Source organism: Lathyrus oleraceus, chromosome 7 (genome assembly GCF_024323335.1).
Source record: "Lathyrus oleraceus cultivar Zhongwan6 chromosome 7, CAAS_Psat_ZW6_1.0, whole genome shotgun sequence".
NCBI classification, from domain to species: domain Eukaryota; kingdom Viridiplantae; phylum Streptophyta; class Magnoliopsida; order Fabales; family Fabaceae; genus Lathyrus; species Lathyrus oleraceus.
In genome coordinates this window covers 210142854-210159926 of record NC_066585.1, presented here as the reverse complement: position 1 = coordinate 210159926, position 17073 = coordinate 210142854, and the positions used below count along the sequence as shown (strand labels likewise).

At 38.8% G+C, this 17073-nt stretch overlaps 1 pseudogene; it reads right to left on the bottom strand.

The window, feature by feature from the left end:
- Positions 1-5649: 5649 nt before the first annotated feature.
- On the bottom strand, positions 5650-6647 carry LOC127102970 (calcium-transporting ATPase 4, plasma membrane-type-like; annotated as a pseudogene).
- Positions 6648-17073: the final 10426 nt, after the last annotated feature.

The following is a 17073-nucleotide window of genomic DNA, read 5'->3' as shown; positions in this document are numbered from 1 at the left end:
TGAGAACTGAACCATTTATAAAACAAAGGCGCACAACAATTCAACAATCCTCCTTTTCTATTCTCATTCCGGTGATGCACCGAATGAAAGAAATCTCCTAGTAAGGTCGGCACCGGATTTCCCAACACAAAAAGGCGTATTGCATCCATGTCCACAAATTTGGCAACATTAGGGAACAAGACAATCCCATACACACAAAGAGCCAACACAGCATTGAAACCCCTCTGGTCACCATCTTCAAATCTCCTCCTTGCTTCTCCCAGCAAGAAACTCAAATGAAAACCACTGACTCCTCCCTTCTGACATATATTAGCCTTCAAGACTGATTTCCCCAAATATGTGGCCGAAGCAACCATGTTGAGATCGGGCAGTAACTCAGAACTGTAGAACAACAAATGTGACTTGATAGGAACTCTGAGAAAACCGGCAATCTCTTCCAAAGTAGGGACCAAAATATAATCCGGGAATGTGAAACACCTCAATGGAGGGTCATAGAACTGCAGCAGTGTAAAGAGAGCATCATGTTGATCTTTGGAGAGAACCGTGACGAAGCTTAGAATCAAACCGTAATCCTTCCGGAATCCTTCTAGAGAATCGTGATCCATTGACTTCATCAGTTGTTGAATAGGCTCCAAACAAACCACTGGAAACTTGTAAGCGACGTGTCTCTTCCTGCCAATATCCATCTCAGGAGAAACAGAAAACCCCGACCGGAATCAAGAAGAAGATGTAAACCCCCTAGAAATGGATAAACATGTGTTAAATGATATGAATGCAAAATGATGTGATGCAATGTAATGACATGGAAACCAGGACTGCTGTATCCGCTTGAACATCTGTCAGGTTGCACTGTCCGAAGAGAAACCCACTGAGGAATATAATACAAGACCAAAACTCTGCTCCAGAAAACCGGGTTGGTTGGAGGTTAAGGTTTCCTGAATTTAGCCCGCCCCTCACTGGTAGGTTCTAAGAACAGAAGTTTGTCAGCTTTAGCCCTTCAGTCGAGAATAATACGTTTACCACTGAAGGTTTGGCATTATTACGGGATAAAAGACCTCCGCTGACTCCCCTCAACAGGATATCCTAAAGCAAGTTCCCAGTCTCGGGGTCCTCGGATTGAGCAGCGAGAATGCGCCCACCAGGGCTAACATAAATGCGTCTCGGAGGAGAGGCCTCGACTGAGTTCTCGGGAAATGGTCACCAGAGTCGATGATTTCTAAAGGAATATCTGTCATTATGGAACACCCATAGGACAGAATATATCCAACAGAAACCTCGTCTGGAATGTGGGTCTCATGAACGACTTAACGTAGCAACATACCACGCAAGCCTCATGACTATCCACTCTAACACCTATGTGTACACTCAAGCCTGGGTAGCGGGCTTATCTCTCATAGAACAGTCCCAACCCAACAAACAAACGACCCACAGATACAGCAAGCATATGTACATGAATGCAATAAGGTAAAGCAGGTAAATGCTGAAAATAAATAACTGTACAAAAGAATAAACACCCAATAAACAAGAAACCTACAAAAGCTAGGAGGGACTCGCTTAGGGAAACCACGTCCCCAGCAGAGTCGCCAGCTGTCGCAACTTGAAAAATACAGAGGTGCGAAAAAAAACAACCTGCGAGAAAGAAATGACAGAAGAGTCGCCACCGTGCGTTATTTATCCCAAAGGAGGGAAAGGAAACGCTCGAAGTAAACCTGGAGAAAGGAAAGGAAAAGACAAGGTCTCGCAACCAAATCTTGGGTTCGGGAGTCGATTATGCGAAGGGAAGGTATTAGCACCCCTACGCATCCGTAGTACTCTACGGGATCCACTCTTGTTGTTTCTTGTCTAAAGGGTGTGTGTTTATCTAATGTACTATTTACTAAAAGGGTCAAGAGAAAAATGACTCGCATAGATATCGCATCCATTGCATACGTATCTCATCTGGAATGAGAATCAGAGTCTTCGTAGCTCGGGTACCTATGGGTTAAAGAGGAGTGTGCTCGCTAAGACATCGCGTCTTATGCCTACGTATCTCATCGGGAATGAGAATTAGAGCAAAACGTAGTTCAAACTAACTACGAGAATAAGGGTCTCGATTGCAACTAGGGCAAGAGAAAGGGAATGTCTCGATCGCAACGAGGGCGAGAGAAAGGATCGCAACGAGGGCGAAAGCAAACAAGGATTAGTTGTTAGTTGTTAGTCAAACTCGGCAAGACATCGCATCTTGTGCCTACGTATCTCATCTGAACATGAGAATCAGAGTTGCCGTAGTTCGGCTCACGCACGCCAAACAAAACAAGACACCTACACACAAAAAGGTGGCAAACATGGAGCCCGACTGCCAATCACTGGACTTACATCAGCATCCGAACCAAAACACACACAAAAGGGCAAACGTGGAGCCCGACTGCCAATCACTGGACTTATATCAGCATCCGAACCAAAACACACACAAAAAGAAAAAGAAAGGTGCCCGGAGTGGTCTCGCACGACCACCTGCCTACATACCTTGTCTGGAACAAGGATCAGGGCGATGTAGTTCCCCTACATAGGGGTTGCCATCTGAACATGGACTTACAAAGGAGGACACCAGTTGTGTCAAAAGAGAGTGGGCAATGTGTTCACATCCTAGCAGTAGGTGTCGCAGCTCGCTGAATCGAGTCTTAGGCAGTTACCTCTTTGCAATAGAACGGACTACATGCCACGAGATCAGAGACGCTCAGAAAGGTCTAGAAGTGGGGAAGCTCTGCCCTAAAGTTGTCATGCAATATGTACTTAGGTGTTTAGGATTTACAAATGGGAATATCTACCTAATGTTAGCATGCAAAGAAAAAAAAAGGGATCCTAACTATGTTACCATACAAAAGGATATGGGAATCCTACCTATGTTATCATACAAAAGGGATATGGGAATCCTACCTATGTTATCATGCAAAAGGATATGGGAATCCTACCTATGTTATCATGCAAAAGGATATGGGAATCCTACCTATGTTATCATGCAAAAGGATATGGGAATCCTACCTATGTTATCATGCAAAAGGATATGGGAATCCTACCTATGTTATCATGCAAAGGGTTCTATCTAATGGGTGCTACCTAATCGGAGCAAGAATCGACGAATAGAGCAAGGAGAAGTGTTGGGGAAAAGGTAGATGGCGATGCACGAAGCAATCGACTTACAAGGTTGATGGCGATGCATAAAGCAATCGACTTACAAGGTTGATGGCGATGCATAAAGCAATCGACTTACAAAAGGGTGGATGAATACGTGCTGGTTCTGTTAGGTTTTGAAAAATGATTACTCGACGTTGGATCGAGGTTTTGATCTTGTTTTGAAATGGTTATCGAATGTTCATTTTAATTCTTGTATTAACAGATGAATAAAGAATGAAAGAATAAATATTATACACTTCATGGGAGAGGGATACATTTGTTATGAATGGGGGTTGACATGGCAATCAAGCAATATAAGTATATGCCTCATACACCATACAAATAGGCCACAGTTAATCAAACAGTTAAGATATAAACAAGTATATAATCGAATCAAATAATCAAAGAATGAAATAATAAAGCATTAAACAATGTATGAGTGTAAGTGCAAAGGAACCGGCTCATTGTAAGAAAGCCCAAGAGTAAGCTATGTGAGGTCGATGGCGATGCTTAAAAAGCAATCGACTTACAAGGGTGTAAAAAATGGGTTCGATATTAAATCGAGAAAAACATGATTTTTTTTAATTTTAAAATGGTTTTTTTTGGTTTTTTATCAATGAGATTGTGATGATTTATCAGGATCGTAACATAACCCACACATAAAGGCAAATAATTTGTACAAACGAATAGACAAGCATAGACCTCGAAGAAAGAAAGAATCACCACATAAGTCATGTTAAATAATTAATGATGATAATACAAATAATAGTAATAATAACAAAACATACGACTAATACTTGGGTATCGATAAAAAAAATAACATCTAATTTGATAAAATCAATCATTTAAATTAAATAGAATTTGTTTTATTTTTTTAAAAAAAAAAAAGAAAAGGAAAAGAAATAATAGAAAACAAATTCAATGTTATCATAAACAAAAACACAATAAAAAAGGGGGTTTGAGTGATCCTAAGGCCCATCATTATGTCCAAAATAGACAGAGTGGGTGTGGGCCATAAATCCAAGAGGCCCAAATGGGCATGATCCATTAGGGTCATGGGGACCCTAGACCGGATCCAAGAAGTCTCTCCATCTTTTGCTAGGAGGACACGTGAGGAAATGAGACTCCCTAACTCCAACGGTCACATGGGGTGACGGAGGAAAAGACCCAACAGTGACCTTGGGCAGTGGAAAAGGAGTCATCATTAATGGCCTTAGCTCACCTAAAATAAAACAAAAATGAACAAACGAAGATGTTCCATTTCCAACTTAAACTTCTCTCCTCACTCTGAAACCCTCGCACACAACATCTCTGTCAAAAATCCAATCTCCTCACACGACAAATGCAAAGGACATTCACCCAATCCTGAACCCTAATCGCCGAAGTTAAGCTTCCGATATCAAACGACACCAAAACAATCATCTTGCAGCGGAATGAATAAAGCAAAGAAAAGAGGAATCACACATGTTTATGAATCTGAAAGTAAGACGACGAAAAGGGGAGAAAAGTACCGGATTGGGAAGTTTTGGGAGCAAGTCAATTGGATAAGTGCTTCTCGAACCCTCTTTTGTTCTTCGCAGTCACGGCTCCCTTGGTTATCGTGGCGTTTGTGGTGTTTGTGAGGAAACGATTTTGATGGAGCTCAAAGCTTGTTTAGAAACTCACAATGAATCCCAGTGGCTTCGTAACAGAAACTTGGTATGAGTCTCCTCCGTCGACTCAACTCCGAAGCGTGCTTGTTTGCCTGCTTGGCCCTTGTATCAGCTTCGTCCAAACGCCAATGAGATGAAGCTCTAGGTTTCTCTCCACAGCGCGCCGCCTCCAGGTTCTTTAGCCTCTGTCTCCTTTTCAAATCTCTAGGGTTTCTTTTTTTGAAGTTTTTTTTCGCCGCTCAATCCTCTCTCCCCTCTACTGATTCCTCTTTCTCTCTATTTATCCTCCACGCATTTTAGGGTTTTGACATCAAAAGAGGTCTCTGCAGAATCCCCTTTGGATGTGCTCAGTCGGGATTGGCCTTACTTGATGCTAAATCAGAACCGGTAAACTGCACTCATGCTTTCTCTTCGTTTTTTGTCTGGATGCCAAATTGGGAACCCTTGAATTCTAAGCTTTACTGGCTATTATGTGCTACTGCAGTGAATTTCTTGTAATTTCCAGCTAATTCAATTGTGTTACTGCAGTGAATTTCTATTGCCACTACACTCGGTTGGTTTGTGAATGAATGAAAAGGATTTTGACTGGCCGTTGTAGGTTAGGCTTTTAAGTGGAACTGGTTTATTGGCCTAAGTGATGACCTGTTGAACAGGTTTTTCTTCTTAATACCAACTTGGTCAATGAATTGAATTTTGTGAATGAGTTTGGTGAAGTTCTAAGTGTGAATTGCCATTACATGGAATTAGGTTAGTCACTTATTGAAACTGTTACAGGTTATGACAATTTGTAGGTTTAGATTGATGGCTTGTCAAATCCCAATTCTGCTTAACATAATGCTTGTGATTACTTGTGATGTCCATTGTTGTTAGCACATTTGATCTGCTTCTGTCCATGTTGATGCAGGTTTGGAGCAGCTCCAGTGATGCTTGCAGAAACGAAGTTAGCAATTAGAGCAACAACATTGACAGTTAACTGAAACTGCACAAATTTTTGAATGTTTATGTATATGGCCTGTCCCCATTTGGCAACTTTGACAATGGTAGTGAAGTTGTCATCCATTATAATCACATCAGCATTTTCTTTGGCAACCTCAGTTCCAGTAATGCCCATGGCTAGCCTAATGTCTGACTTGTGCAGTGCAGGAGCATCGTTTGTTCCATCACCAGTAACAGCTACAACCTCCTCAAACGAGTTACCAAGGTATGCTTGTCAAGAGGTAAGGATCGTGCCATTACCTGAATTCTTGGTATGATATCCTTCATTTGTTCCGGAGACAAATTGCGAAATTCTGGTCCTTCTATGGCTATACCACCCTCAGTAAGTATACCACATTCTCTAACTATAGCCTTAGCTGTATTTATGTTATCACCAGTGACCATGCGGACAGATATTCCAACTGCTAAACATTTTTGAACAACTTCCTTAATTCCAGGGCGCACAGGATCTTTGATTTCCACAATGGCTATCAGAGTATATCCAGTTTCAGGGATGTTGTTTTCTCCTTGTGTTTCATCTATATCTTTGACAGCCAAACAAAGAGTTCTCAAAGCTTCATTGGCAAATCCGTCTATAGTGTCATTCACAATCTTGGCTTTCTCTTGAGGAAGATCGACCGTTGTTCCATTATTATCAATGATTTTATCACACATTTTCAACACTATTTCTGATGCACCTTTGCAGAAAGTTCGGACCCTTCCATCAGGAAGACCTACGAGCACAGACATCCTCTTCCTGTCGGAATTGAAAGGTTCAACCTTAAGTATCTTACAGGATCTACGTTGTGCGTCAAAATCACCGCCTGAAACCAAGCCAAATTCCAATATTGCTGATTCTGTTGGTGTTCAGTTATATTATCCTTTCTCGTCTCTTTCTTGCAGTAATAAATGTTGTCTAACAGCTTTGATTTCTGTGCAGTTTTAATTGCATTTTAATGCAATGTAAAAAAGAAGATGTAGAGACATCATATATCTGTTTTTGTTTGGCGCCGAATGGGACATACAAACAGTGAAAAATATCAATTGAAGTTTGTATAATCTATGTTGTCCCTTGAGCAAACGAGAGAGGTTTTTTTTTCTTTTTAGTGATTCTTGCTAGCTGGCCATTTATCCTTTCCAGGGTTGGTGTTTATCTGGTGATGCAGCAATAGCTCAGGTTCCTTGAACCTTGATCCAATGGTTCAGGTGCTGCACTATGGAGACTTTGTGTATTGCTTCTGTTATATCCCGGTTTTGACTTGGCTTCATGGCATGTTTTGTGGTTTACAGCAAGGTCTTGCAGTGCTGAATTGGTTTTGCAGGCTGCTGATGCTTGGCGGCAGGATCATGGCTGCTGCAGGATTTGGTATGCCTTGCAAGTCGTATTTGCTCATGTTTAGACTACAAGTTGATGTCCAATGTGGTGGCTTGCTCAGGATGCGGTCTGCTACAGGTCTAAGCCATGTGTGCATGCAATAAACAGGAAGTATATTACCACATATCACCATGGATTTTGAAACAAATGCAAGATGCAAGTCCAATATTGTCATGGCTTTGGAATATCAGACTAGGATGGGAAGTTCTTGGGGTTTGGAATAGGAAATAACTTAAGTTGACTTTGGTCCAAGTTGACTAAAAAGTCAATTATTGACCAAAGTCAACACTTGGTCAACATGTACTTTTTGGCTTTTTGTATATAACAGACATATTGTGGATGATAATGGATGGGATTTATGGTTTTAGGATGAAAATTTAGGGTATTAGGGATTTGGGTTGACTTTGGTCAAAGTTGACCAAAAAGTCAACTGTTGACCAAAGTCAACAATTGGTCAAAAGTGTCAATTTGTTTATTTTTTTTTGTATGGACTCATATGTACTGGTTTAAAATGACATGAAAAAGATTGGAGGTTGTTTTCACAATTGGCTTGAATGTTTGACTCTTGAGAAGAAGATAACTTGACTGATAATGTGAATGAACAAAACCATGAAATAAGACCATAAGGTTATAGTATCCATGAACCAATAACATGACTGGCAAGTGGTTTGAAACACAAGAAACCTGTTTTTTTCTTCAAATGTCCCAGACCATAGATATATCCACAATCACAACACCATGACTTTGGATCAAAACCAAACCTCATGTAAAACCAAAGTTAAGTTAGGCCAAGCATGCCAAGCAAAACATAAAAAATTCAGGACCAAAATTGGGGTATGACACTTTCATAGCAGTTCTCGCCTGTGCAGTGAACTCTTGTTCCCCTGCAGATGTTTTGGGACTTCTCCCATTCCCCAACAGATTTGTCTTTGTGGCCGTTGTTGCCTGTTGTGACTTTCTGTTCCTCAGTTGGGATGTTTGCTGATCCATCACTCAGAGATTTTTGTGATATCTCTGATTTTCGGGTTCTCCCCGCAGGTTTTTGCTTTTCAGCATGAAGATCTCCAGCAGATTGGCTTTCCAGCTGGATTTTTCCCCTGGAAGTATAGTACCAGGCGTTTGTTTCCTGGATCCTGTTTGTGTTAGAAATGTCTGTTTTGTCAGCATTCATCAAACATAAATCACGCATATTCATGCATAAACATTCAGATATTCATGTTGCATTTTTTTTTGCCATATAATCTCCTGTTTGTTGTTCCCTGCTAATGGTGATACAGATCTCCCCAGTAGATCTCCCCAAGCAGATGTCGGGTGTTTAATCTCTCAAATTAGAGTCAGCCCTAAGCAGAAAGTGTCTATCTTTTCCTGCCATTTCCCCACTGAGATACATCCTCGTGGATGATGGTTTTTTCTGTTCCCTCCCAACACACATATTGGGACGGGTTTTCCCTTTTGAGTTATATCCTCATCAGGACGAGTTTTAATTCAGTCTGCCTTTTTGGTTCGATCCTAAATTGGCCTTTTTCAATTGTCTCTCGTGTTTCCCTGTGGTATAAATGAATAGTTGCTTACAAACCGGCGCTCATTCATCTTATCCTCAGTGGAATTTATGGCCTTCTGCCTACAAACCAGCAGTCGTAAGTCCTATCTTTGCGGTTTTCTACCTACTAACCGGTAGTTATAAACCCTGTTTTCTCCCCTAGCAGAGTTAACTTTGTTGTTCATCCCAACCGATGACGGTTACTCTTCTGTGGTTTTCTATCCAATTTTTTTGGTAGATGTAATCCCCTCTTTGTGGTTATCTTCATCGAGTATTCGATGTTGATTTTTCTTCGCTTGGATAAATTGCTTGAATAAGCACTTATATCCCCAGCAAGTCTTTTGTGGATAATTACCGTATGCTAGCAACTTTATCCCCAGCGGGCCCTTTCACCTTTTGTCAGTGATTGTGTTCCCCGAATCATTGATTTTCATCAATGTATCCCCGGCGAGTCTTCTTTCATTTACCCTCTTTTTGGTAATGTTGTGGCTCCCTGTTGATTGGTCATCATCATATACCTAGTTTGGTATCCCGATGCCTTTCTTTTCGGATTTTATCCTATAAACAACCTACCACCCGGTTAAGGATAATCTTCCTCTCGAGGTTATTATTCACGTTCTGACGGTAATGAATAATATATCTCTTTTTCACTCTTCGGTCGAAGCCTTTCGTGTTTCCCCAGTCGAGTAAGATTCGTATTCCTTGTGGAATCGAATATCCATCCTATAAACAAGTTTGCTTTCGCTCTCTTCAGGATGATGAGTGTTTTGGAACACAAACCAATTCACGATTTCGGATTTTTATTCTATAAACAACCTACAACCCGGTTCAGGATAATCTTCCATGTGAGTATATTATCCACGTTCTGACGGTAATGGATATTATATCTCTTTCACTCTTGGGTCAATATTTTGATTGTTTTCTCCGCAGAGTAAGATTCGTATTCCTTGTGGAATCGAATATCCATCCTATAAACAAGTTTGCTTTCGCTCTCTTCAGGATGATGAGTGTTTTGGAACACAAACCAATTCACGATTTCGGATTTTTATTCTATAAACAACCTACAACCCGGTTAAGGATAATCTTCCATGCGAGGTTATTATCTACGTTTTGACGGCTATAGATAATATATCTCATGCACTCTTTTGTCGGATCCTTTGTTTATTTCCCCAACTGAGTAAGATTTGCATTCTTTACAGAATCGAATATCCATCCTATAAACAAGTCTGCTTTTCTAGCTTTCTTCAGAAAGATGAGTGTTTTGGAACACACACCAATTCACGCCTCGGTCGGTCACCTGTTACATACCTACAACCCGGTATCCTTGGTGTTCCGTCCTTTCTGCTCCCCATTATGACCTTGGTCCCCTGTGGAGTCAGATTTTCCTGAGTTTATGTACCTTTTTCAGGTCTTCCTCAGATGTTGGTTGATTGATATCTCTCACCCTTACACAGGTCTTAGATATTCATTCTTCCTGAGTTTGTTACTCACTAACCGGTAACATCTCATCCTTTGGCCTCCTCTGGAAAGTCTTTTCTAGATTTCCCCAGCGGAGTTGTGTTTCTATTCGTGTTGCTGTATTGGCCTTCTCCCCAGTACATGCATTTTGTGAGTCAGCTTGAGTCTTTCCAATGGGTGTGTTTTCCTTTGGAATTTCTTCTTCTCCCCAGTTTGAGTCCTTTACTTCCCCAGTAAAGTCTCCAGTCTGATGTTTTGTCTTTCCCTAATTCAGAGTCGTGTCCTGCTCACGCATTCTTTTCCTTTTTTTCTATCCCCAATAAGAGTCCCCATGAGAGTCTTGTTAATGTCTCTGTTCCTGGTGAGTGTATTACTCCGATGGATCGTCTTTTCTTCTTTGTGGATCCATATTTCCCACAGAGTGTTGTTTCTTTTGCATGCATACATTTGCATCATGAGGTCTCTTAGGGACCAAAATTTGTCTCAGTACTGTTATTTAAGTCCATTCTACGCGTCGAGATGAAAATTTCTAAACTTCACTTCTCCGGCTAGAATGACCTTAAATAGGGGCATCTGTAGGACCCCAATTTTGTCCCTAAGATCCCTCATGGCATCATATCATATCATTCATTGCCTCAAGGATCATTGTGCACCTTGCCTCCTTCCCTGTGGGTGGGTTATCTTTTGAGAGTGAGTCTTGATCACCAAGCATGTTTTGCATTTGTATATCATTGCTTTTCATTTGTTTACTAACCAAAAGTACAAAAATATGTCATCTAACCTTGTTACTTGCAGATGAAGCAATCAACAGTCAGGCAGTCAATGCATTTCAATGAGCAATGGATGGTGGCCATTCTTGAGAATTTGGGCACCATGATTATTCATAAGAGTTCATATGAGCTATGGTTTTATTTTGAATCAGGATCTCAAGTGGTAGAAGCTTGAATTTCATCAAGGCATTCTTCAGTCAACTGAAACCCTAGCCAGGCAACTGCCAGGTCAACTGTGGATTTGGAGGTGGGAAGAGCCTAGAAATACTTCATTCATGTTCAAAAAAGTCTCATTTGACATTTCAAACATCAACTTTGAAGAAAATAAAGTCAGATGAAAACTTTCCAAAAATAGAAAGTGACCTATAATTTGGAATTGCCAAAAATGGAAAGGTTTTCTCCTCAAGATTACATCATCAAAAATGCTTCAAATGAAATTTTGTTGAACATGAAAGTTGTAGATATTTCTCTCCCATTTCCAAAAAGTCCAAGATCATCCATTTCTCATGTGTGGTTAAGGAGATATGATCAAAACATGGCAAGGTGTACATGGAGCTTCAAACATGCATAACTTCTCAACCAAATGGCCAAATGAAGTGGTTCTTTTTTGTACATTCTTCTCTTGACCTATAATCTCATAATCTTGCATTGCATTGCATCATTTCTCATTTCATGATCACTTGCAAAAATCTTGATTTTTGGAGGGAATTTTCACAATTTAAAATTGGTGATTCATTTGAATATTTTACAATTGCCAATGGTTTTGAAATGCATTTTTAAGTGAAATTAACATGAATTTCGTGCACTATTCATTAACCATTTCCATGCAAAGGTGAAAATGCCAATTTGTCCAAACACCTCCAAAGTTAATCACTCATTAGCATTTTGGTTAAACATGATTAGGCATGACTAATTAGAAGTATATATAGCATAATCATAACAGAAAATCATAACCACAATTCATTTTTTCAGATCTAAAATTTTTGCTCTCATTTTTCTCTCAATTTTTTCTCTCATTTCTTCAAAGCAATTCCATAAGTTCGTGCTTGATTCTTCATCTAGCATCATCATTGATCATTATTCAAGCAAGAATCATTTGAATCCGTGCATCTTGAAGCTGCTCCAAGCAAGAACATCAACAATGGTGGATTCATCAAACTGTTGATTCGTGACCAATTGAGCATCAAGAACTTCTCCAATACACTACACAAGCTTGCAAGAGAAAGATCCAAGCATTACAAGGCCAGGAACACACGATTTTGAAAGCTGCTCTTCAAGAGGTGTGGAATTCGACTCTCTCTTTTCTCATTTTTGTTATATGAATGTTGTAGATCTCGTTTGTGTGATGATTCTGAGCTTTGTTTCATTTAAAACCATGCCATATTCACTGAGATTCAATAGATTAAAGTTTCATGTTGATTTTTATTTCGCTCGATTCATGCATGATATGATGTTGTTTGATGGAATTGTTGTTGATTATTGATGCCTGATGTTAGATCTACATGATGCAATGCTTAATTTGTGTTTCTGGAGAGTTTGAGATTTTCTGGAAAATTGTTGATGAAGATCATGAAGATCTTCATCGTGTTCTTGTTTGCTGGAAATTACCTGCGAATTCTTCCATGACCTTCATAGCCTTTCCTACAGATTTTCCTACGCGTTCATGAGTTTTTCCTGCGGATTATGGACTTTTGCATGCGCCTAGAGTTTGGTTGAAACGACCGTGTTTTGGTCGTTGGCGCGCTTTCCAGTTCAAATATGGCCTGGCTTCGATTCCCCGCTCCATCATTTTCCAAAATGCCTTGTTGAATTATTTCATATGCTTCTTCATTCACATTCATGCTTCATCACTCATTTTTTAATTTTTCTCTTCACTTAAAAAATCATAACTCCATAAATATGCATCCAATTAATGTGTGGTTTTTTCCATTGTTCTCCTCATGATGTCTACTATTTTTTGGCTATTTTTCCAGAATTTGTGCTCGGTTGGAATTTAAATTTGCCTAGGGTTTGTGTATGCATATGCTATCATGTACCTTGCTTGCCATTTTCTTTGTGAAATAATGATGGTTGATCCAATGAATGTGAAAATTGACATGCTTAAACTAGATATCCTAATTGACATTTTAGTGTTGAGTTTGCATTTTTAACATTTTTGGTTGTTGAGATATGATCTGTTTAATATAGGTGGGACAATGTGTGTCACACCATTTCTTGTCCAACTTGTTGATTTTCTTTACCATGCCAATTAAATGCCAAATGATGTGATTTTTTTCATGATGCCTCTTTTGGATGTTAGAAATGATCATGAATTTTTGTAGAATTTTTGGATTCATTTCTGATTTGTTTGGGATTTTCCTTGCTGGTTGACCATGTTTGAACTTTTGATGAGTGTTGAACTTTCATGATTTGTGAAATGCTTATGATTTATCATATGAAGTTGAAATTTTGCACATTAATTATAGACACTTTGAAGTTTATTGTTTCTTTGGTTTGAGTCATTTATCACTTGTCATTTCTGTTTTAGGATTGCCTTAAGTTGATGTATCAATTTGTGCCTCCTTTGAGCTTGTTTGTGCTTACATTGACTTGATGAATTTGATTTCCATGCTTATACTTGTCCAAATGCCATGATTTTTGGTGTGTTGATCCTTGGATGTGTGCTGTTTAGCCATGATTTTTCATGAGATTTATTGAACCATTTTGGAATTAATATGCTTGTGTTCATTCTGTTGCTTCAATGTGATTCCAACTTGCATGCTTTGCCTTATTTGATTTGTGAAATGAATTTGGTTGATGCTGTTGACATGAGACCTTTTGGATGATATTCTTAATTGATTAAGGTTGATTCTTGTCAATTTTCATGTTCTGTTTTGAATTATTTCTCCTTCTTTGACCCTAGGCCTTGTCCTAGTGGTTTGCTTCTCATGTTTGAGTTTGGTTTTCAGGTTAAGGAAGCACATGGCCATAATTGGATTGATTCACTTGATTGAATGGTTTATTTGGTTGATGTTGGCTAATCTTGATTTGTTTTGTAGGTGGCTTTTAGCTCATTTGAGTTGAGCTTGTGCTTTGCACATTGTTGCTTGATTGTTGACTATGTCTGTTGACTGTTGATTCTTAACTGTCTGTTTGACTTTTTGACTTGAATACTGATTGAGTTGGATTGTTTTCAGGTACTTAGTTGCTTAAGTTCATATTGAACTTGCTTTTGCTTGGTTGCTTAACCACTTAGGTATAACCTTTCTTCTTCATGTAGTCTGGAAGACCTGGTCTGTTACTTGGCCAGGCACCTGTCTGAAGTCCTCCTTAAGAGGCCATGTTCTTGTGTGTTTATTTTTGTGCTAAGCAGGAAAAGTCCTTTGATAAGGCAATTGGTAGATAAAAGAGATGTGTAATCCATATCCTACTATTTTGTGTGTCATCCCTGTGCTCACATAACATGTTGATGCATTGTGGATCTTAACCCAAGATCTATAGAGTCAATAACTTATGGAGAAAAGTTCCTACTTTCTGAACTCCCACACCTTCTAATATTCAAAGCTCTCCCTGACCAGGGATAGAAGCTATGAGGCACACCCCTCATCTCCTTTTCATCTGCTTCACCTTAACTCTCAATGTTAAGGTTAAGAGCAACATTTACCCCATTCCAGTTGAATGTAAAGTCTAACCTTGCTTGAGCCTAATTGCTTGTATATAGTGTGTGCTAACTGAATCATTGATTGCTTATTGGTTCATCTGTACATGCTTGCTTGTGTGCCTTTGTGCATTTATCATCATTAATTGCTCATTATTGCATGATCATCATTTCATATCTTTGTGACCATCTTTGGTTTGCCCATTGAGGAATCAACTGTAAGTCCATTAATTGGCCATTGTTCCTATGATTTGGAAGGGATTGAGTGTAAGACCATTTCATTGGCCACTTATGTCCTCTTTGCTTATTGCTTGTGTCTGTTTGTTGTATGTGAGGATTCAATTGTAAGTCCATGTTGTTGGCATTTGTTTCCCATGATCATCTGTTGGAGGTTAGTATAAGTCCAGATAGATTGGCATCTGACATCCATGTTTTGTTTTGTTCTTGGGAGATTGGTATAAGTCAAGATAGATTGGCATCCGGTATCCTGTTTTCTTTCTTTTCTTTGTGAGACTAGTATAAGCCCAGTAATTGGCATCTGGTATCATTGTTTCATTTTAGGAGATTGGTATAAGTCCAGTAATTGGCATCCGGTATCCATTCTTTTGTGCTTTCAGTGAGATTGGTGTAAGTCCAGTAATTGGCATCCGGTATCCATTTGTTTTGCTTACTTGTTATTGCTCATTGCCTATTCCAAAGGACACACTTGAATCATCTTCCATATGATTTAAAGAGGTGAACTTCTGAGAAGTCTTACACTCTTTATCCATTCACCCTCTTTGTTCCAAAACCCCTTTTCACATGTTGCTTTCAAAACCTGAAATAAATATTGTGCAAACATCTTCATCTCTTTTCAAATTAGAAACCTGGGTCTTAAACCCTTGACTTTTCAAACTTCACTTTTGATAACACTTTCTTGGAATTGAATTCTAATCATACTTTGACCATATTTTATGAATATTCATAATCAATTAACTTCACTCATTCAATTGTTTTGTGGCTTTGTCCATTCTTGATATGTTTTCATACATTAGCCATAGGTTTGATTTATCCTAGTTGGTTGATGTTAATCTCACCTTTTGTCCTTAGTGATCGAACTGTAAGACTTCCGTACTGAAAACAGGGTTAACCCCTCTAGTACGTCGAAGCTTTTCTCACATGGTGGACTTGTTGTTTGTATAAGGTTGAGTTTTCTCCCGTGGATAACGAAAGACCTTAGGGCTTTTGTTTAAAAATCAATTCACACATTTTTGGAAATCTTTTAGCCGAACTACGGCGTTTTGATCCTTACCTTTCATGGAAAGGTACGTAGGCAACGGGTTCATCCGTTCAAACACAAAAACAATAAAAATTGTACATTCTTTTCTCATCATCCCATTCATGTTTGCACAATAAATATTTCATAACAAATAACATTTCATACAACAAGTTGTGAAAAGGGCTCCCTAGGAGTACCTAGGACGTTTTGGGTGCCTAACACCTTCCCATTGCGTAATTTACCCCCTTACCCAGATTCTCTGATCTTTTCATTAGTTTTCTATGTGTAAAACTTCTTAGGCTTTTGTTCGCTTTTTAGCCAATCCTTTGGATAAATAAAAGTGCGGTGGCGACTCGATTCATTGTATGCTTTGCTTTTGGTTTAATCAATAAATCATAAAGTGACGAATACACCGCTACAATTATGAGCATACATATGAAGAGGAATGCCCTTCTTTTTTCTCATGACTCTTTTGGATAAAGCAGAACTTGTTAATGTGGCTGTCTTTATTGCTATAGTTGCATTTTAGGGTTTTGCCTGAGATGTTTGTTAGGAATTGCAAATATTTATAAAGCTTTTACTATTTTTCTTAGATTCATAACCAAGAGCATCCTTATTGTAAGACACTCTTTGGTTACCTAACAAAATATTCAAGTTTTCTTTCCCTTTAGTGAATTTATCAAGTGTGTTTTGAAGATCATTAATTTTACTTTTCAAAATTTCACATTGATCACACTTGATAGATTTATCTAAGACTCTGTGAGATGAGGCAAAGTTTTGAATTAGAGTATTTCTCTCTCTTTATGATTTTCTATTTATTAAAATAATTTTTATTTTTCAATTAGAGGTAAGGAATAATGTCTTTGGAGGTAGAGACAATTTATTTTAATTTAATTGTTTCTTTGGTTAGCTTTTTACAAATGTGAAACAAGTCTCGATAAAAAAATAGGTTACCTCATATACTTCATGATTTTTTTTAGACACATGTTTCCTTCTTCCTTATCATCATTGTCATCCGAAGATATGTAGGCTCTCGTAGCTTCTTTTTATGGTTTCTTGGATCTTCTTTAATTCTGATTTCTTTTTAGGTTTTGAGGGCAGTTTGGTGTTATGTGCCCTTTCTCTATGCATTGATGACATGTAGGAATGAATGATGAACTTTCTTCATTTTTCTTATGGAGTCTTGAAGTTTGTTTTTGTGCCTTAGGAACTCCTTTAATTTTTGGAACACGAGCTTCATGAATTTATTAATCTC